The sequence below is a fragment of the Chlamydotis macqueenii genome, chromosome W (assembly GCF_036417535.1).
Source record: "Chlamydotis macqueenii isolate bChlMac1 chromosome W, bChlMac1.mat, whole genome shotgun sequence".
NCBI lineage: Eukaryota > Metazoa > Chordata > Aves > Otidiformes > Otididae > Chlamydotis > Chlamydotis macqueenii.
Window position 1 is genome coordinate 37,213,660 of NC_141592.1, and position 17,115 is coordinate 37,230,774.

At 46.7% G+C, this 17,115-nt stretch overlaps 1 pseudogene; it reads right to left on the reverse strand.

The window, feature by feature from the left end:
- Positions 1-795: 795 nt before the first annotated feature.
- On the reverse strand, positions 796-2,118 carry LOC147596673 (optineurin pseudogene; annotated as a pseudogene).
- Between the last annotated feature and the right edge of the window lie 14,997 nt (positions 2,119-17,115).

The window sequence follows — 17,115 nt, forward strand, 5'->3', positions numbered from 1 at the left end:
GATTCTTATTTTCACTCCAACTTTTTTTTTAAACTGGTCATACAACAAAGGATTATTAATTTCCTTTAACATTGTCCATTCAGCGCATTGTATTACATTGACCACATAGGCAGAATCGGAGACAATATTGAGGGATTCATCTTTTCACTTATACAAAGTTCGTACCCTGAAGGAGATAGTAACCCCTGTTGCAAAGGTCCCATATCCTCAATTACTGAATTTACTGCCCTTAAATCCTGTAAGAGTCGTCATTTACCTGATTTGTCTGTATTACAAACACAGGTGTATTCTAGGAACTGTCTGTTCGCTTTATATGTCCAAGTTGTAATCGCTCGTCAACTCACTCATTCAAATGGTGCAGCTTTTCTCTTGCTAAAGGCCACTGGTCAACTCAGACGGGAGCATCTGTAACCATGGCAGTTTTTGGGTAAGCTGCCCCTGCCCCACCAGATGGTGGGGGGGTGTGGGGGAGGCCTGGCGGCGGCCGCGACACAAGATCCTTAAAGCCACCGTCACAGGCAAAACAGACTGGACCTGGGGAAAACCACACATCCATTACCAAAACCAAAGCAGGACAATGAGAAAGGGAACAAGACAACCTCTCCCCACCTCCCCCCCTCTATGCTGAATCATTCTAGCCTAAAGTTGAAATTTCCAAAATGAAATATAAAATTTTCTTAAACCACTGATCTATATAGTTCTATTAAGTACATAGCCAAAAGTCTTATGCTGTATTCCCGAGTAAACTGATGGGTGTGTTTCCCAAGTAATTAAATTGAAAGCATCATAGAAAAATTAAATGTTTTTCAAATCAAAAGGCACAGTCAATAACAAATAATTAGCAATTATCTGCTTCATTTCATCTATCTGGAGCTGCTTTGCCACAGGCGCTTGTTCTGCCAACTCAAACTTTGCATTCAGCTGTTCCACCACAACTTTATCCACTCTGTGCAGCTCTTTGAGTTTCATTTCATCAATGGTTTTCATTGCCTTGGTGAGTTCAGGAAGGAGTTTGCTATTTGTATCCTGCAAGCTACTATATCTTGCCTTTTCTTCATGTGCCTTGGCTTGTTCCAGCTTGACCTCTGCCTGCATGCTCTCCACCTGAAGTTCCAGCTTCTTGATGGTGTATATTAGCTGCTGCTTCTCCTCCAGTTCTGATGCAGCAGCTGAGCTTTTTCTTTCCAGTACTTGGCACTTTTCTTGAAGCTGCTTCTGAATCAATTCTGCTTCTTTTACCTTCTCATGGGCTTCCTGAAGCTCTTTAAACAGAGCACAAACTTGCAAACTCAGAGTTTCTACTTCACTGCCAACAGCCTCTGAACTCTCCTCTGCTTGCTGTTCAGTTTGTGTCCCACTCTTCAGGCAGTTGCTGGTTTTCTTCTCCAGTTTTGACAGTCTCTCTTTGTGATCCTGCAGCTCCTTCTCAAGTTCTTCCCTCTTCTGAGTTTCATTTCTAAGGCAGTTGGCTTACAATTAGCTCCTCAGACTGCAGATTCTTTGATTCGTCGGCAGTTTTGCTCCTGCTGTAGATATCAATGTTACTGGTCATTTCACCACTATTCTCTTGATGTTCCTTTGCAGTTCTATTTATTTCTCCTTCGTTCATCCCAATCTCCACAAAGGAATCCTCTGCTGAGATGTTCAGCTTGACCTGCAGATCTGAAATTATGCCTAGCATATCAGCCTTCTCACCCTGGAGCCATTGCACCTGGGATATCAGCTGCCTCATTTCCTTCTCAGGAGCCATGCAGCCCTCCATTTCAGCTCCTTCTCTTTCCTTTAAGTTCTGAAGTTGTTGTTGTAGCTTTTCATTTTCCATGCACTTGTCTAGCAAGCGCTGCTTAACTTCCTTAAACTTTAACTCATAAAATTCTCATTCTTCTTTCTGCTTCTCTCGACAGATGGAAAGTTCCTCGTACCGGTCCTTCATAGCTTGGTTATGCAACTTCATGGCTTCTTTTAACTCATTGCTCTCAGTGATGAGCTCCTTCATCTGCTGTACCATTTCTTCTGGGGTGTAGGTGCTGAGGCAGCCATGCTGTCCGTTCCGTTTTCCATTTTTGTCTTGGGATGCTCTCCATTTTCAGCAGGATGGCTTTTCAGCTTGCTGGACATCTCTGAAGCATATACCTGGATCCGCCGAGTCACCGGGCGAGCCCGCCCACGGCAACCGTGACAGAAACAGGCCTCCGCCTGCCGTTTCTCCTGGCACCAGGCTCGCCTGAGGGGCAGCCACCGCCGAGCCTCTCCCCGCTCGCCCACCTCACAGCTCGCCCATGGTGGTCCCGGCTCAGTTGACTGCCCTCTGGCCAAGTGTGGCTGCAGACACTATTTGGCAAGATGTCCGCCCCACCCACATCGAAAACATCTCCTGTTCTGACCACCTGTAAGTTCTATCCCCTGATCGGTCCCCGAAGGACACTGCCACTTGAAATGTCCTACACCCCCACAACCAAAGCAGGTGGGGCCCGCGGGGGGTGATCACATAGCGGAAACTGCTGCAATGAGCGGTTTTGCTTGCTGCAAGGCTTCTGCCTCCATAACCCGCTTAATCATCTGCGCCACACCTGCATCCCCAGGCAATTGCGCCAAAACTTGTTGAGTTACCTCATTTGCATTCTGTTTAGCTAACTCTTTTGCCACTATAGGTTTCACATTCTCTGGTAAATCAGAATTCTCAATCGCCTTCTGTAGCCTTTCCAAGAAAGAGGTATATGACTCCCCTATGCCCTGCCTCACCTGAGTGTACGGCTGCCTTTTGCCCTCATATTTACCCATTTTTGCGAACGCCACCTGCATGGTGGCGTGGATATCCCTGCCCCGCATATTAGCCTGTGCGGCCGGATCAGCGAACTTACCTGACCCTAGTGAGAAGAGGGGCTAAGGAAACTTTAATAGATATGGCATTTATTGATCATTGCTGTGCATGCTAATACAAATAGCGCTTGATGCTTTGCTAACTAGCTATTGTAAAAACTACCCGAGGGGGGGATGTTTTGTATTCCCCAACCTTGCTTTGTGCTTTGAACTCTTTATCTGAAGTGAGAAGTCCTGCACCTCCCACACAAGGACAGTCCTGATAAGAACCAAGGGGCCTCCTTCAGCTAAAACTGGACAAATGACCTCTTGGAACTAATTGTAATACCCAAATGACCTCTTGGAACTAATTTTAATACGGAGCGGGGATAGCTCATGCATATGTATAGGCGTGGTTTTTTAACTTCATGCATATGTAACACTTGGTTGTATAAAATTCAAAGTGAATTGCCGCGCCAGGTGCGCACGATTTTGGCGGGACTACCCCCATGCTGCCCGGCGCCGAATAAACATACCTACTTTACAATCTTACAGATTGTGGAGTCTGCTTTCCGCACGTCACTAGAATCCTTTCCACACTAATCCCGTGCAAGGGGTGGTTTGGATCTAAAGCTTCTAAAACCACCTTGTCCGCTTCCTCCTTTAACGCAGCCTCCCACAGCACCATTTGGGGGGGTTGTAAAAACCGCTCTAGCCAGCTGCCTACAATCAAAAGGAAGTGGGTTTGCTGCCCAGATCACATCCAAAATTGCTCGAGCCGCCACCCCATTAACACCTTCCTCCTTCACCGCCTTCTGCCATTCCCTGAATAACTTGTAATCCAACGGGCTCCACTGCCGACCCTGCTGCCCCTGTGTCACTGGGCACACCATTATACCCCCATCTCCGTCTGATGGCCCTAGAGATACCCCTTCCAATACGCAATTCTTAGCAATCAATGTCCAATCCGTTAATCCACTACCTGTTTTCTGTTCAGCCGCTGCCTCCGCTTCCCGCGCCGACCCCTCTACTTTACTCAGTGTTTTTTGTACGGCCGCCGCCAACCGCTCGAACCTGCGGATTAAAGCGTCCACTACTCCCGCTTCGCTGCCCCCTCCCCTGTCCGCAACCCATGAATCCTCAGGGAGGGGTGGCAAGCCGGTCTCGCCCCTCCGCGAATCCACAAGCGGTGGAACCGACAGGGTAGAAGGAGAGACAGAGGGCACCCCCGCGTCCTCGCATCCGGGGGGTTGCCCCCTCGCCCCAGGCCCCCCCGGCAAGCAAGGCGCAACACACGGGGGAGCACACCCAAACTCCATCGCCCCTTTATCACTGTCAGAGGCTCTCGGCCGAAACGGGCAGACCACCGGAGCGCCACCCCCAGTCCCCTCCGCGCCGTCTCGACCCCGTTCGTCCCCCTCACCTTCCGACGGCTCTTTCCCCGCCGCCTGTAACCGCGCCACATCCATCACCTCTCCCGGCTTGCTAATCAAGCCCTTCGTCAACGGTGCCGTATGCACCGGACAATTTACCTCTTTTCCCAACGCCTTTACTGTATCCTGGATGGATGCCATCCTAACAGCAGGCAGGCACGACCGCCCCGCGGCCACGACTCAAACCTGTCCAGACCACGACCGCTCCGCGGCCACGCGTTACCTTCTGACACGTCGGGGGTCACCGGTTGTCGCCGCACGACAACTTACAAACCCTCCCTCTATCGGCATCCCATCCCGGGGAATCACGTCGGGGTCACCACTTGCCGGCTCTCTTGCCAGCAAACCAACCCAGGACGCACCGGAGCCCCACCCCGGCGAAAGCAGGGCATCACACAGATACCGTCAAGCCAAGCCTTCAATTTAATGCTGCGCAACACAGGGTTAAATACCCGTACACACGCGAACGCACCCGCCCCCTGCGCCCATGGACCTCTCCGCGCCTAGCGCGTGAATCACCGCGGACTGCCCCTCCTGCATACATGCAGCCCTGCTAACGTTACCCACAGAAGGTAGCACAACAGCAGATGCTCTCACTAATGCGGCCCTCGTTGCAAACACACTCATGCAAACTAAGCTATCCCATGAGTTTTATCATCAAAATTCTACAGCCCTTCAATGACAATTTAAGCTGACACGGGAACAAGCTCGGGCAATTGTGCGTTCCTGTAGCAGTTGCCAAAACACAATTATGCCACCTTTATATGGGGTTAATCCGCGTGGTTTGTGCTCTCAAGAATTATGGCAATCTGATATAACTCATGTCCCGTCATTTGGCCGACACAAATATATACATGTAACTACTGATACCCATTCCAGCTTATTGTTTGCCTCTGCTCACACAGGAGAATGTGCTAAAGATGTTTACCAACATTGGATGTCAGTGTTTGCTTTCATGGGGGTTCCCACGCGTATAAAAACAGATAACAGGCCAGCATATGCTTCTCATGCAGTCCAAACCTTCCTTGGTCTTTGGGGCATCGAGCATATTACTGGTATCCCACATAACCCCACTGGATGGGCAATCATTGAATGTGCCCATGGTACACTTAAAATGTGCTGTTAAAAAGAGAAAAAAAAAAAAAAAAAAAGAAAAAAAAGAGAAAAAAAAGAAAAAAAAGAAAAAAAAAGAAAAGAAAAAAGGGAAATGGAAGGAAAAATCAACAAACAAAAAGTTAGCAAAAGCAATGTATGTGCTCAATTTTCTAAATCCTTGCAGTGACAATTCTTCCCCAATACAGAAACATTTTGGATCATCTACTGTACATGATGACATCCAAAGGCAAGCTCCAGTGATGGTTAAGAATCTGGAAACAGGTAATTGGGAAGGACCATTCCCTCTTATGACGTGGGGGAAAGGATATGCTTGTGTCTCTACAGGAGCAGTGAACAAGTGGATCCCTGCACGATGGGTACGACCAGCACTCCAAGCCACCTTGCGTTCGTCGGATTGTTAAACAAGCTGTGTGGCAGACCCATGCACATCAGTCATGGAGGGAACAAACGTGTGGGTAATTATGGCTGGTGCCACAGGACAGGACACCATTTGTCTGTCTGTGTCATCTGCAAATAAGCCTTTCAGAACATGCTTGGTCAATCTGCCAGATAATGGTAGGAAAGCAACTCTGTGTAAAACAACAGCAGCTGTGAACACTGAGTGCTGAACTACAAGAGATGGAACTTTAGGGATCAGTAAAGATGGACTTCTGTCTATTTTTTTTTTTTAACTATTCAAGCGCTAATGTTTCTAGAGGGGTAATGATTGTAAATGCTTTAAGATATATACATTGCAACGATACAGCATGGTGTAATCATGCAAGCACTAACACATCAAAATCCAGACAGCATAAAGGACTTAAAGAACACATAGCATTGAATCTGATTGCCAAGATAATAGAGTTTTGGAAACCAAGTGAAATTATTGCTGCTGCAATCTTTGCACCTGGTGTGGCAAATTCCCAGGCATTAGCTATGCTAAATAAATTGGGCTGTTGGCTTGCTAAGCAAATGCATGCAACTGCATTGGTACTATCAATGCTGTTAACTGATGTAGATTCTATACACTACGCTACTTTACAAAACAGAACCACTGTTAGCCTGCAAAGCACATATTTGACAGGCCTTGTTGCATGCTCTGGCCACACGTTCAGCAACGTCTAGTCAGTACTCTTTCACTGAATCTGCTGAGGGTATAAACAGAGGTGGCTCAGAGCAGAGGAGAGAGGAGGGACCCAGAGCACACTCTATTAACAATAGGAGATGCCCTGAAGGTGCTGCACCTGCCTCCTTTCTCTGCTCTGACTCTGCTGATAAACATCCTCTTGCATATGTCTTTGGCATAATTGGGTTGGTAACAGAATAGAGCAGCAACAGATTTTTTATTATCATCACAAAATCATGTTTGTCAAGGTTTTGATGGGCTTTGCTGCATGAATCTGTCTGATCATTCGGAATCTATTCACAAAAGCATTCAAAACTTGCAAAATGAGTACAAAAACTGCAAGAATGGGATGATTTTGATATATTCAGAAATCCTTTTGGTGGATTGATATAAGCTTATTACAAATAGCTGTAGAATGCTTATTCATTCCTTTTATATATGTATTTTGATCTATATTCCGTGTGTTAAAATGTGTGCAGACTTTAATAGATAAAGCGTTGAAACAAGCCTCTTCTCATAAACAAAGGGGGAGATGTGGTATTTCGCTGAGCCAGTATGGTATCAGTGAAAGCACACAGACCTTGGGAGAGGAATGCAATCATGCTCACAGAAAGCAAGCCATGGAATGAGAAGGGAAGCCTTAAGATATAAAACATTATTAGCAGAATTTATGGCTTGTTTCAACAGAGGCCTGCAAAAAAATAGTTACTGGTCTTGTAGATAAGAAAGTTACTGGAGTTGTTATATCTATAATGGTAGAAGAATGCTATAGTAGAAAATTACTAGAAGGTAGTGAAACTTAGCTTTGCTTAGCGATCATGAATACGTATAACGTATGATGACAGAAGTCTGGATTGTTCAAAAACAAAAAGAGGGATCTGTTGGATATCTGGAGATTCAGGGACACTTAGTGAACAATCCAGACCGAATGGAATTGTTATGTTTGTGAGCAGCAGGCTTCAAGGATGTCGCGGAGGCCACCTGTGAGAAAGTAATGAAGCTTCCTATGAGAAAGTAAATGAAGCAACCTTGAGAAGAAGGAAAACAGCTGGCATACGTGACTGGGGGCTGAACATGAAGCAGGGTGCAGGTGGAGAGGACCGTGCGCGTGAACAAAGAGACTTAACGAATCATATTTTAGCTAAGAGCGCGTGCATGATATAGTTAGCCAATTAGTAGAGAGCTTGCGCATGATACGGAACTAGAAGGGCTATATTAACCAGGATGTATCAACAATAAATCAGCATTTGCTTGATCGTATTGGTCGTCAGCAGTGTCCGTGACTTCCGCGTCGGCAAGCATGGGTAATTCCCTCAGGTACTGGATACCTCTCTCTGTGGTGGTCCACTTGCCTGGGTGATAGGTACCATCTTTCCTTCATACTTGACAGGAGTCGCCTCCAGAGGCTGAGAGCTTGTGCACCTCTTCCAATTGCTTTGTCAATGTTCCCTTCCCTAGAAAGAGATCCCAACTGTTTAGCTTCCCTACCCTCTAATTCCAGGCTACTGGCCATACTGTCCCAGCATCGGAACAGCCAGGTGACAAGGTGCTTGCCGGGACAATGGCTGAAATCTTTTCATATATCTTGCAACTCACTCAGGGATAGGGATCGAGTGACTACCTCTGCTTCTGCCTCTCCCTGTTCTTGTGATGTCCCTGGTTCCTCATTGTCTTTCACTATGGTGGTTTCTGTCTCGTGTATGAGTTCTTCCTGTTCCTCCTCCTCTCTGCTCATGATGGTCCTGGTCTTTCCTAATCCCTTACTAAATGAGTTGACTTTCACTTCCAAGATTTCTTCTTCGGTATAGGAGCGACCGATGCTGACATGGGTTGGTTCTCGGATTCGACTGCAGTGCCTGTCATGGAGCCTAGAGTAGCCATGGTATCACTCGGTTGATTTTCCCCTCCCTTCTTCCTGAGGGTGCTGCATAACGCTGAGCAGTGTGTGGTAGATACTGGCCAGTGCCCAAGACAAAGCGATAAGCTGTGCCTCTTTGGAATAGCCATGGCATTTTCCTTTCAAATATTCTGTCACTTCATCAGGATTCTGTAGTTGTTTGGGAGTGAAGTTCCAGACCACTGGAGGTGAGAAACTCTCTAGGTACCTGCCTGTATTCTCCCACATGCCATGCCACCCCTGCCCCTCCAACCTTGAGGCAGATCTCCAGGTGATATTTTTAAACAGTTGTTGAATCCTAAACAAAATCTGAAACACGTTCAGGAGACAGAGCAATAGGAGTATGCTGGCTTGCACATCCCTAGGATATTCAAAATTCTCGAAAGCTGATGTGACTAGCTTGAAGGAAAAAGGGAAGGTAAAGGAAGAGGAGGATACTTTCCCCTACGACTTCCCCATAGATTGGTTCTCCAGGGAGAAAAAGGAAAAAGTGCGATTATTAATAATCCTTGCGAAATGGCATCCGAAGTACGGAGTTGCCAGCAATGCCAAAAACAAGGACCAGAGTGATTTCATGACCAGTGATGTTATCATACCATAAGTCAGAAGTGGCCAGTAAAACAAAATGAGAATTCTGATCCATTTCCGAGACGTGATAAACAGCACCACAGGAATGCAACCGAGGATTTACATAACACAACCATGTGAACAAACCCTTTGTGCCCCATGTTGGGCGCCAAAAGAACTGTCATGTTTTAGCCACAGCCAGCAATCAAGTACCACATAGCTGCTCAATCATCCTCCCCCTCCCCAGAGGGCCCAGGAGAGAATTGGGGAGAAAAAAAACTCGTCAATTGAGATAAAGGCAGTTTACTAGCATAGCAAAGGAAAAGATAATGTTATATGTATATATACACACATATATATTAAAAATAATGATAATAATACTAAGAGGAAAAACAATAGTAAGAATAATTTAAAAGCCAAAACAAAGAAACAAGCTAAGAATGATGCACAATTTCTCACCACCCGATGACTGATACAGCCCGTCCCAAGCAGCAATCATGGAACAAAAAAAAGAAAACAAACAAAAAAAACCAACCAAACAAAAAACAACAACAACAAAAAAAAAACCAACAAAAAACCCCAAACCAATTGTAAATGATCCTGGAATGATTCAAAACAGCAAGGGGGGGGGAATTGACGTTTATGACATGGAACTATTCTGGCTATATCCCTCCGAGCTTCCTATACCTGCACATTAGAGAAACCTGGAAAGCCAGACAGTGTCCTTGGTCTCTTCAGCAACAACTAACACCATCAGTGTGTTTATCAACATTATTCACATAGGAAATCCAAAACACATCAGCTACTGAGAAAAATTAACTCCATCCTAGCTAAAACCAGGACACCACCATCCCACTATAACCTGACAGCTACTACCCACCGGAACTGCTAGAGATGCTCCTCCAACCACTCCACGTCCCCAATTAACTCTCCAGACCCTTCAGCACTGCTGGCAACAACCCAAGCTCTCCTAGGAAACATAACTGATAGTGGTGTGTAACACTGGGGACAAGGCAGGCCATGCTGAAGTGCCACACAGTTCCACCAAGTTAAATGTTAACAAATGAAAACAGGATAGCCAACTGTCGTAGTTCAGATTGAGCAGGGCCAGCTCGATTGATGGATCCCTGAGTGTTGACTAACCAGGTGGCTTTTGCTAAATGTTTACCCAAATTTTTTAAGGTTCCACCACCCATTGCTTTCAGTGTAGTTTTGAGAAGCCCATTATAACTTTCAATTTTTCCAGAGGCTGGTGCATGATAGGGGGTGTGGTATACCCACTCGATGCCATGCTCTTTGACCCAGGTGTCCACGAGGTTGTTTCAGAAGTGGGTACCATTGCCTGATTCAATTCTTTCTGGAGTGCCATGTCGCCATAAGACCTGTTTCTCAAGGCCCAGGATGGTGTTTTGTGCAGTGGCATGGGGTACAGGATATGTTTCCAGCCATTCAGTGGTTGCTTCCACCATTGTAAGCACATGGCACTTGCCTTGGTGGGTTTGTGGGAGCGTGATGTGATCAATCTGCCAGGCCTCTCCATATTTACACTTCAGCCATCATCCTCCATACCACAGAGGCTTTAACCCCTTGGCTTGTTTGATTGCAGCACATGTTTCACATTCAAGGATAACCTGTGCAATAGTGTCCATGGTTAAATCCACCCCTCGATCACAAGCCCATTTGTATGTTGCATCTCTCCCCTGATGGCCTGAGGTATCATGGGCCCACCGAGCTAAAAATAGTTCACCCTTATGCTGCCAGTCCAGATCCACCTGAGCCACTTCAATTTTAGCAGCTTGATCCACTTGCTGGTTGTTTTGATGTTCTTCAGTGGCCCGACTCCCGGGTACGTGGGCATCTATGTGACCTAGTTTTACAACCAGATTCTCTAGCTGGGCAGCAATATCTTGCCACAAAGTGGCAGCACAGATAGGTTTGTCCCTACGCTGCCAGTTGCTCTGCTTCCATTGCTTTAACCACCCCCACAGAGTGTTTGCCACCACCCATGAGCCAGTGTAGAGATAGGGCACAGGCCAGTTTTCCCATTTATCAATGTTAAAAGCCAGCAGGATGGCCTTCACCTCCACAAACTGACGCGATTCACCTTAGCCTTCAGCAGCTTCTGCAACTCGTCATATAGGACTCCACACAGCAGTTTTCCACTTCCGATGTTTTCCTACAATATGACAGAACTCATCAGTAAATAGGGCATACTGCTTCTCATTTTCTGGGAGGTTGTTATATGGTGGGGCCTCTTCAGCACGTGCCACCTCTTCCTCTGGTGGCTTTCCAAAATCTTTGCCTTCTGGTGTCATAGTTCAGCCCCGATCAGGGCCAGACTACGCAGTCTCTCTCTCACTTCCCCCACACTCCGAGAGAATGGGGAGAGACGATAAGGAAAAACGGCTCAAGGTTTGAGATAAGGACAGGGAGAAATCCTTAAAGTTACCATTACAGGCAAAACAGGCTCGACTTGGGGAAAACTATTCATTTATTACTAAAACTAGCAGGAGAATGAGACAGGGAACAAGATAACCTTCCCCCACCCCTCCCTCTTCCCGGGCTTAACATTATCTCTACTACCTTCCCCTCCTGAGCAGCACAGGGGGGAAGAGGGAATGGGGGTCATGGTCAGTTCATCATGCGCTGTTTTACACCACTGCTTCATCCTCAGGGGAAGAACTCCTTGCATTCCTCCCCTGCTCCTTTGTGGGGTCCCTCCCATGGGCCACAGTCCTTCGTGAAACTGCTCCGGCATGGGTCATCTCTTCCACGGGGTTCAGTCCCTCCAGAACAGCTGCCCCAGCAGGCCCTCCACAGGCCACAGCCTCCTTCAGGCCTCCACCTGCCCCAGTGTGGGGTCCTCCATGGGCTGCAGGTGGATCTCTGCCCCTCCGTGGACCTCCATGGGCTGCAGGGGGACAACCTGCTCCACCATGGTCATCACCACAGGCTGCAGGGGAATCTTGGCCAGGAGCAGCACTACTCCTCCCTCTCCTTCTTCACTGACCTTGGCATCTGCAGCCGTTCCTCACAACAGGCTGGCAGACACCTCTCAGGATCCTTTTTACATCTTATTCACTTCTCATCTCCTCTCCACTTCTTGCAGCCAGGCCAGGCCGAGTCGGGCCCAGTCAGCTGCCCGGCAGGAGGCCAGAGGGTGAGGCCTGCAAGGCCCACAAGGCTCATGCCTCCCCCTCTCTGCCCCTGCTCAGCTGCTTCACATCTTCTCTTTTTTTTTTTTCTCCTGTTTTCCCCTTCTTAAATATGTTATCACAGAGGCCTTATCACAGGACATTCTGCTACCAATTGGCTCAGCCTTGGCCAGCAGCGGGTCCGCCCTAGGTCCAGCCGAGCCCACTAAACAAAGCGGAGCGACTTCTAGCAGTTTCCTACAGAAGCTACCATCTAAGGCCCCCCCTCACTAAACAAAACCAGAACATCTGGCCAGCCTGTAATTAATTCTAATATGCCTGGGCGATTGGGGTTTCTTATTTGAGCCCACTGTGTGAGCAGTGCAACCCACTTGCTCCATGTAGCATCCATTCCATGATGCGCAAAGGGGACCCTTCCTTTGAACATCCAGCCCAGCACTGGCAGTCGGGGTACCAGGAGGACCTGTGCTTCTGTACCAATCACTTCTGAAGCAGCTCGAACGCCTTCAAGTGCTGCCAGTATTTCTTTTTTGGTTGGAGCACAGCAGGCCTCAGATCCTTTATATCCCCGGCTCCAAAACCCAAGGGGTTGACGACAGGTTTCCCCTGGGGTGCTTTCTGCCAGAGACTCCAGGTAGGGCCATTCTCCCCAGCTGCAGCGTAGAGCACATTTCTTACCTCTTGCCCTGTCCGGACTGGCCCAAGAGCTACCGCATGAACAATTTCTTGTTTAATTTGTTCAAAAGCCTGCTGTTGTTCAGGGCCCCATTTAAAATCATTCTTCTTTCAGGTGACTTTATACAGAGGGCTTACAATCATACTATAATTTGCAATATGCATCCTCCAGAAACCCACAACACCCAGGAAAGCTTGCGTTTCCTTTTTGTCAGTCGGCACAGCCGTAGCTGTTATTTTGTTGACTATATCTATTGGAATCTGACAACGCCCATCTTGCCATTTTATCCCCAAAAACTGTATCTCTCCTGCAGGTCCTTTCACCTTACATCATTTTATGGCAAACCCAGCTTTCAGGAGGATTTGGATTATTTTCTCCCCTTTTTGAAAAGCTTCTGCTGCTGTGTTGCCCCATACGATGATGTCATCAATGTACTACAGGTGCTCTGGAGCACCACCCTTTTCCAGTGCAGTCTGGATCAGCCCATGGCAGATGGTGGGGCTGTGTTTCCACCCCTGGGGCAGTTGATTCCAAGTGTACTGGACCCCCCTCCAAGTGAAAGCAAACTGTGGCCTGCATTCTGCTGCCAATGGGATTGAAAAAAAACACGTTGGCAATATCAATGGTGGCATACCACTTGGCTGCCTTGGATTCCAGTTCATACTGAAGTTCTAACATGTCTGGCACAGCAGCACTCAGTGGTGGTGTTACCTCATTCGGGCCACCATAGTGCACTGTTAACCTCCACTATCCACTTGATTTTCTCACTGGCCATATGGGACTGTTAAAAGGTGAGTGGGACTTGCTGATCACTCCCTGGCTCTCCAGCCGACGAATCAGCTTATGGATTGGGATCAGGAAGTCTCAGTTGGTGCACAGTTGTGGTAGCAATTGGCACCTGTTGTTCTTCAACCTCCAGCAACCCCACAACAGAAGGATCCTCTGAGATCAGGCAAGGTGGACAACTGTATAATTTCCTCCATCCCCAAAGCACCTACACCAAAAGCCCACCAGTACCCTTTTGGTCCTTGAAATATCTCCTTCTGAGGTAATCTATACCAAGAATGCACAGAGCATCTGGGCCAGTCACTATGGAGTGCTTTTGCCACTCATTCCCTGTTAGGCTCACTTCAGCCTCCAATACAGACAGCTGTTGGGATCCTCCTGTCACTCCAGAAATACAAATAGGTTCTGCCCCATTATATTTCGACAGCATCAAGGTACATTGTGCACCAGTATCCACTAGAGCTTTGTACTCTTGTGGGTCTGACATGCCAGGCCATCAGATCCACACAGTCCAATAAACTCTGTTGTCCCTCTCCTCCACCTGGCTGGAGACAGGGCCTCTCTAGTCCTGGCCACAGTATTCATTGTTTATTTCTTTTAAATATGCATCAGAGGTCCCTTCGAGAGGGTCAGAAGTAAGGCCATTCCTTCTACTCTGCCTATTGGAGACTGGTGCAGCAATTTTCTGGGTAGAATTTCTATTTGCAATGGTTTTTCCATGCAACTCACATACCCATGCCTCTAGGGCAGAGGTAGGCTTCCCATCCCACTCCCTCGTGTCCTCCCCTTGGTCACGCAAGGTAAACCACAGGGTACCGTGCTGCGTATACCATCTCTCTTGAGCAGGGAAACATTTACTCCTAATAGCTGAAATATTGGCCCATACCAGTGGGGAATGGGACATATCTGCTTTAAATTGCTGGAACTCCCAGGACAGTTTCTCCACAGCCAAGACACAGGCCCATAGGGAGGAAGACAGGCTTTCCTCATACTGCCAGAGTAGGCCACCCAGTTCATCCACTGTTTCTTCCTCTCCATCTTTCCAGGTCATAACTGCCAATGAGTTGGTATATGATGATGGTGCATATAATGACTGTGCACTTCGAACAAACTTCCACCACCTTTGTCATGTGCACCTGACTTCATCTGGATCCTTAGGTAACTGATCATTGTCCAGGTCATCATAAATAATCTCCAGCACAGCTAATTCCCTCAGGTACTGGATGCCCCTCTCCATGGGGGCCCACTTGCCTGGGTGACACATTACATCCTCCTGGAAAGGATACCTCTCCTTCACACCTGACAGGAGTCCCCTCCAGAGGCTGAGGGCTTGGGTCCCTTTTCCAACTGCTTTGTCAATGCTTGCTTCTCTAGAAATGGAGCCCAGTTGCCTAGCTTCTCTGCCTTTTAATTCCAAGCTACTGGCCCCATTATCCCAGCACCACAGCAGCCAGCTGATAATGTGCTCCTCAGGATGACAGCTAAAATCTTTTCGCATGTCTCGCAGCTCGCTCAGGGATAGAAATCTGGTGCTTACTGTCTCCTTTATGAGTTCTTCCTCAGCATGAAGCAAATAAACCTTCCTCTTCTTCCTCCTGCTCCCTCCTAGAAGGGGCTTCTTCATCCCTCACTAAACGAGCTGACTTCCACTCCCAAGTTTTCTTGTATACAGGGGCAACTGATACTGGCATGGGTTCACCCTCTGATTCAGCTGCAATACCTGTTGCTGGAGTTTGAGTACCTACTTTGCAGATCAGTTTGTTCTCCCTCATAACATGCCACATATTAGTATCTTACCTTAGGGTAAATCTCGGGAGGAGACTCCCAAAAAGTGGTTTTGCACCCCTAGACAAGACTTGGCACACATTCAAGATACATAACAACAACATCATAGTGGCTTGAATATCCCCCAGATCTTCAAAGTTATCAAAATGTGGGTTAACTACCCTGGAAGTGAAAGAATTCGGGAAGCTGTCCGCATAGGAATACCAATTTATCTCTAAGGCCATTGATGTCACCATGTTATAGATTGATATGGCATAGTATAACAGAAGGATAATTCTCATCATTTTCCCTGAGGTGATAAACCCCACCCCTGGGAACACATAGTACACATAAGAGCATAGACAATACAACAACATAATCAACCACTGCAACATCAGGACCAATAACTAAGAAACAATACAGTAAGTGTGCATAAACAAACTTGTTTCAATGAAAGAAAAAAAAAAGTCAGATCTGTTGTTATCTCAACCCTTCGAGCCCCACATTAGCCGCCAAAATAATTGTCACAGCTCAGCCCCGATCAGGACCAGACTACACAGTCTCTCTCTCACTCCCCCCCACCCTCTAGTGGGATAGAAAGGAAAATTGGTAAACAAAATAAAAAAACAAAATAAAAAAAAAAACAACAAAAAAACATGTGGGTTGAAATGAAACAAAAAATAAATTTAACAGCAATAACAGAAAAAAACAAAAGAGTGATGGAATACAAATACAGTATAGTACCTCACACCCAGTCTTTTACAAGGAGCAAAAGATGCCTTTTAACACCCTCCTCACTTATATACTGAGCATGATGTCAAATGGGATGGAATAGCCCTTTGGCACATTCGGGTAAATTAACCCCAGCTGTTAGCTAATTAGTTAATTATCCCAGCTGGGTGCCCCAGCCTTAGGGGCTACCAGCCCCAGTACTCCACCCAGCTCAAGTGAATATTAACTCTATCTTAGCTTGAACTGGGACACCAACATTGCTTTCCTCTGCAGCTGGTTTGGTAAGATCAAAAGCAAGATTAGTACAAAGTATGTTTCATAAATCTTTTTCTTAATATGGGTTCTGGTATAGCAGAATTTATTCTTCATGAAAAGCTGTGGTTTTCTGTCTAAATAATAATTGCATTGTAATGACTCCTGGTTATTGTTTTTGCTGGACTAGAACTGGCAGTTGAAATGTGAAAGGTTTTCTACTATCTCATCAGTTCTTCGATTCCATGATTTGCCTCCTTGAGGAGAACTATGAAAATCATAGAAAACACAGAAAACAGAAGCTGTAATTTAAAAGGCCCAGCATAATTTGTTCTAAGACTAGTGGAAGGGGCATAAATAGGTGGTTGAATTAAGAGATTAGTTTTATAATCATAGAACAGTTAGGGTTGGAAGGGACCTTCAAAGGTCATCTAGTCCAACCCCCCTGCAAGGAGCAGGGACACCTTCAACTAGATCAGATTGCTCAGAGCCTCATCCAACCTGGCCTTGAATGTTTCCAGGGATGGGGCATCCACTACCTCTCTGGGCAACCTATTCCACTACCCTCACTGTAAAAATGTTTTTTTTCCTTATATCAAGTCTGTATCTGCTTCCTTCTATTTTAAAATCATTACCCCTTGTCCTATTGCAACAGGTCCTGCTTTTTTTTTAAGGTTTATAAATTTTAAAACTTAACCCTTTTCTACTTGTTCTGGTTTTGTTAGTGAGGGGGGGCCTAAGGTGGTAGCTTCTAGCAGTTTCCTACAGAAGTCGCTCCCCTTTGTTCAGTGGACTCGGCCGGGCCTAGGGCGGACCTGCTGCTGGCCAAGGCC